At 43.3% G+C, this 6,000-nt stretch overlaps 1 protein-coding gene across 2 annotated transcripts in view; it reads right to left on the reverse strand.

Moving 5' to 3' along the window:
• Positions 1–5,116, reverse strand: part of tex2 (testis expressed 2) — a 78,500-nt gene extending 73,384 nt beyond the window's left edge. The window contains exon 1 of one of the 2 annotated variants that reach the window (XM_052032796.1): positions 4,800–4,861. The gene's annotated coding sequence lies outside the window, so the exon portion shown is untranslated. Of the gene's footprint in view, positions 1–4,799 lie in introns of both variants that reach the window. The other variant, XM_052032797.1, reaches the window with a different exon arrangement.
• Positions 5,117–6,000: the final 884 nt, after the last annotated feature.

Consider the following 6,000-nt stretch of genomic DNA (forward strand, 5'->3'; position numbering starts at 1 on the left):
CAGCAACCTAGAATGCCACAGCAATCCAATTCTACATATACAAGTGGAATTTTAAAAAACATTCATCATCATGCTACAACAGATGCACATTGAAAAATACCATTCTTGACAGAGTTAAAGAAATATCTCAGCACTAAAAGATGGTGCACCAAAAAAATTTCACCACTGTCAATTACAATATTCTAACAATTTTAGCCTATAACTACATATTTGGACTGTTTTCTTCAAACTATGGAAAGACCAATTTGAAATCATTTCTGGCCAAACAGAGTTTGTCCGTAATTATTTGTCCGTACTATTTGTCCGTAAGACTCAAAACACCCGTCAAACAACTAACACTCAAGAGATTAATTGTAAGTTATGTATGCCTTTTTAAAAAAAAATTACATTTTTCCAATTTAGATGATTTCTACCATCTATGGGAAGGTGGCATCTTCCAGATGAAACAGCAAACCGCAATTCCATCTGAGGGGATGGATGGATTTAAGAGGTGTCATGAACTATTCTGAAGAGCAGAGAGATTCTGCCCAGTTGATCAGGTCAATATTTCACTCTTCAGCCGACATTAAAACAAGAATAGTAAAAATGAGAGCAGATGGGATGACCAGATTACAAACCATCTAGTCTTGTTGAGACGCAGTCTTTTTACGCCTGTTCATTCTTTTTTTGAGACCTGGGCATTGCTGGCAAGGCCAGTGTTTATTGCCCATCCGTAATTACCCTGAGAAGCTGGTGAGCTACTGCCTTGAACTGTTGAAGTCCTTCTGGTAAAGATATTCCCAGAATGCTGCTGGAGCAGGAGTTCCAGCATTTAGAGTTAGCAGCGATGAACAAATAGCAATTTACTTCCAAGTCAGGAAGATGCATGACTTGGAGAAGAATCCCCATGCACCTGCTGCCCTTGTCCTCCTTGTTGGTAAAGATGGTGGATTTGGAGAGCTGCTGTCAGAATAGCCTGGGGGGAGTAACTGTTCAGTGATCAACAAGTCCTCTGATTCTGCTAATATTAACCACCATTTTTCCCTGCATCGTCTTTATTTCATGCATCCCCTCCATCTAAACCTCAAAAAAAATTATTTTACTGTAAACAAGGGATAGAATCTAGATAAAAATCAATAAAATTATATAAAACAGATTATATTGGTGAATAACCATGTTTTTCCCCCAAACCTATTTCCCCCAATTTGCTAGAGAGCCAACCAGCAGTGAAGTGCCATAAAATGTTAAGATACACTACATTCGTTATTGGAAGCAGTCAAGAGTTGTAGAATTAAGTCAAACTATTTTCTGTAAACAGGAATTAGAAATCCAAGATGTTTGGATTCAATTTTTGAAACAAACATTTGGATGTTTCTAATTTTTTGTTAATAACTCATGTTCCTAAAATAGCACTTCGTTAATAAACTATGACACTGCAAGTAGTAAACATTTATATCTTAACACTCAAAACGAAGCAGCTTAAGCAACCTACCAGCTGTATGAATGGTCAAAGAATATTACTTCTATAATGCTTTTAACATACTGACCATAACCAAAATCCACTTCACATCCAAATGAAAAAAAATGGTCAAGGGTTACTTTTCAGTAAACAACTGAAGCAGCCAATTTACACACAGTGATGAAATGAACACAGATATAATGTGTTCGGATGGTGTTGGCTGATGAATGAATGTCAGCTAAGACAGTTCACGTTCTTCTTCAGATAGTACCATTAGGATGTTTTATATCCATCTTAACAGGAAGACTAAGCTTTAGTGTTTCATCTCAAAAGGTACGATACATCAGAGAGGCTGCCTTCTCAGTGCTCTTAGACTGAGGGTGGAGGTAGTAGAGCCACTGCCTCACAGTGCCAAGTGACCTGGGTTGAATCCTGAAGTCAGGTACTATCTACGTAGAGTTTGCACATTCTCCCTGTGACTATGGTTCCCTCAGGTTCTCTAGTTTCCTCCCACATCACAAGGATAGTTGGGATATTAATCAGCCACTGCAAATTGTCATTAGTGTGTAGGTTAGCAGTCAAATGAGGCAGCGGGTGGAGTTAATGACGATGTGGGGAAAATAAAATAATGGCACCAATGTAGGATTAGTGTAAATGGGTGCCTGATGATCAGTGCGGACTTGGAGGGCTGAAGGGTCTGTTTCTGTGCCATCTCTCTCCATGACTAAATGACACAAATGCTATCAATGAGTCCAGACGAATTACGGAATGGCAATATTTCACCAGGACAGTACGGGATTATTGTAATTAAAAATACCTAAAATTCCAGTGTGTGCCCCAAGTTTGATAGAAAAACACCTAATTTTAAGGTTATCCGTTTTGATTTTTAAAATATTATAATGGTTTAATACTGAAATAGCATAAATTATTTTTTGCAATACCTACAGACTTCCTTAAAACCGCACTTTTACCAAGAAATTACTTTAACTAATCCCATTTGTCAACACAATCAAGTAAAAACATGAAATGTGCTACTAGCTTCCCTAGCACAAAACTAATCCTTCAAGGATATATAACATGAGGAAGGAGCATAGATAACGACCAGTGCTGTGAATGTTTCGATGACCATGCAATTAAAGTAACAAACTCATCACAGCCTAGTATTAGTTTCACAATAATATTTATAACACAATGCTTCCCACCAATGCACATTTTCAAACAGTGTCATTTTTAGTTGCCTGCAATGCCCATTACCCTAATTTTTTCCAAGTAATCACAATGCAGAGGTGTACACTCCAAGAAGCCCAAGTACCTAAAATGAATCCATTAAGTCATGAAAGTTAAAAACAGACAACAGTAATGAAATACTTTTCTAACTGGTGGAAAGACCAGGCAACATCTGTGATTTGGTTACAAATCACCACCCTGGAAGGAACTGAGAGATACATCCAACATCACAAATCTCATCACTAACTCTACAGCAGAGGTCCCTGGCTTCAATCTCCACTGTGGATGGAGATAAAATGGAAACCTGTTTCACAAAGGGGAAGTGCTAGTTGACTCAAAGTTTGTCAGCAGCCATGAGAACCTAAGCTCAACGTAAACGTTATGATTCTGTTGGACAGATCAATGACAATAATGAATGTTGAAGCCAGGGACCTCTGCCTGTTATGACCTATAGGTCATGGGAGACACCTTATTAATCCAAATGGCAGCTCAGGAGACTATTAAGTGGACCAAAAAACTGGACATCCAAGTATGAGGATTTTCATTTCATATGAAATCAGAGATGTAATTAAGATGAAAATACAATACGTTATAACAGTTTTATCTTACATGAGCTACTGGAATATAAATGCATAAACACAATTTAGCTAGGTTAATTGAAAAGGACCTGGATAAAGATTTAATGTTAAAGGGATTTAAGGAGTGGGTTATACTTCAGTTATGTTTGGCACTGGTAAGATCTCATCTGGAGTACCATGTACAGTGTCATCTTCTTTAAGGAAGGATGTTATTGCATTGAAAGTAGTTCAGGAAAGGTTTACTGGATTAATATCTGGAATGGGCAGGTTGTTTATGAGGAAACGTTTGTCAAGTTAGGCTTGTATTTGTTGGAGGTTAGAAGAGCAAGAATGGACAATTAAAATATACATGATTCTGCAGTCTTGACAGGGTGGATGTGGACAAGATTCTCTCTCTTTAGGAAAACCTAGAACTACAAATCATTGTTTAAGAGTAAAGGGTAATCCAACACAGATGAGGCAAAATTTGTCTCAGAGAATCATGTGCCTTTGGAATTCTCATCCTCAAAGAGCTGTGAAAGCAGAGTATTTGAATACTTAAAAGGCCAAGGTAAATAGATTCTTGATAAGCAAGAGGGTAAAGGTTTCCCGTGGAAAAATAAGAATACCTATTTAAGGCTACAATCACAGCAGCTAGGATTTATATACTCTTAGGTTGTAGATGACAAGGTACCAAGTGGCTTATGCCTGCTCCTAATTCATATATTCATATGAAACTGAATGAGTAGATACTAACAGATCATGGGCAAAATGGATCCATTCTCCAGTGCTAATCTACCATTCCACAAGACTCCTCTGCACAATCACCTTCATCTTTCATACCTTCACTACAACTTTATTACTTATTTTGCAGGAACACCTGCTTTACAGAGGCCACTATTTGACTCTTGAATACACCCCAGAATGAAAATCCCTAGGGTTGAAGCAACATCTTTAAAAAAACACCTTGACCTGCAGACTAAATATCCACTAAAGACCCGGACTGCAATCCATTGCTCACATTCAAATGTAATTTAGATTACCAAAAGCAAATAGTACAGTATTTACTAAGGGATGCTGCATTCAAAAGGCATAGTGAACAAGCTCCATAGTCCAAAATGCTCACTTGTATCATATGCTCTATACCCCTTTCCTTTTATTAAAAATATCCTGCTGTCTTAAAAAGCCTGCGCAATGGAAAGTTCATCATATGAACCTTACACTTTGTTCTTCCCAGGCAAACAGTCAAAAACAGGAATGCCTGCTACATATTGTAACCGGCTGGAAGGGCTGCAGATACACCAGGAACATGATACTGAATTACAACATACTATTATGTAAGGACACGAAGAATGGTGGGGGGGGGGGGGGGGGGGTGTTGGCGGAGAGCGGCCCGGCAGAGCCCGTCGTGCCCGGGTCACTGGGGTAGGTGGGCTGCGGGGCCAGGGCCTCGGTGCTGCGGGCCGTCCGAGAGGCATCCAGCCCAGCTGCCCTGGCCGCCGTCCTGGGCAGCGGACCCCAGGGGGAGGCGACGAGCAGTGTGAGGAAGGGGGTCAGGGAGCGGTGTCGACACTCACCTCAGCCGAGCACTTTCATGGCAGCCGCCGGCCAACACCTCCCCTCGGCTCGGCTCGGCTCGGCTCGGCTCGCCGCCCGGCGCTCCCGCCACCGCCTGTTGACACCGGCACCCCCTGCTGTGGCACCACGCATGCGCACGGCCGCACTTCCCCCCTCCCCTCCCCTGCCGGCCAGTCCGCTCAGACCCGACCAATCAATGGCCAACAGGCACCGAACAAGGGCACGGGGGAGAGAGTGATGAATGGATTACTTCGCCTGCGCTCGGGGTGCGGGATAATGTCCGGATTGTCTCCGGATGGGCAAATTACGATGGTTTTTGATGCAGAAGCTCGCTCGGTATTGCTTTTCCCCAAACACTGCCTCTCACTCAAGTGCAGGGTTGTCAATTTTGCAACGTAATGGGACAGGCTGTGGGTGGGGCTTGTTGTCACGGGCGTGGCTTATTGTTATGGGCGTGGCTTCTCGTCGTGGGCGGGGCTTGTTGCATTGGATGGGGGCTTGTTGCATTGGGCGGGGCTTATTGCATTGGGGGCTTGATGCATTGGGCGGGGCTTGTGACATCGGGCGGGGCTTGTCGCATTGGGCGGGGCTTGTTGCATTGGGCGTGGCATATTTCGTTTGGTGGGGCTTGTTGCATTGGATGGGGGCTTGTTGCATTGGGCGGGGCTTGTCGCATTGAGCGGGGCTTGTTGCATTGGGCGTGACATATTTCATTAAGCGGGGCTTATTGCATTGGGAGGGGCATATTTCATTGGGCGGGGCTTGTTGCATTGGGCGGGGCTTATTGCATTGGGCGTGGCATATTTCATTGGGCGGGGCTTGTTGCATTGGGCGGGGCTTGTTGCATTGGGCGCGGCTTGTTTCATTAGGCGGGGCTTGTTGCATTGGGTGGGGCTTATTGCATTAGGCGGGGCTTGTTGCATTAGGCGGGGCTTATTGCATTGGGCGGGGCTTGAGGCTCACCCGTGCAGAGTTCCCCAGCTCAAGTTTATTGTGGATACGAAAGAGGTTGCAGATGCTCGAATCTGGAGCAATAAACCATCTGCTGGAGGAACTCAGTGGGTCGAGCAGCATCTGTGAGAGGAAAGGAATTCCATGGAAGTCCTGATGCAGGGTTTCGACCCGAAACGTCGCGACAATTCCTTTCTTTCCACAGATGCTGCTCGACCCGCTCAGTTCCTCCAGCAGATTGTTGTTCAA

The sequence above is a fragment of the Pristis pectinata genome, chromosome 18, assembly GCF_009764475.1.
Source record: "Pristis pectinata isolate sPriPec2 chromosome 18, sPriPec2.1.pri, whole genome shotgun sequence".
NCBI lineage: Eukaryota > Metazoa > Chordata > Chondrichthyes > Rhinopristiformes > Pristidae > Pristis > Pristis pectinata.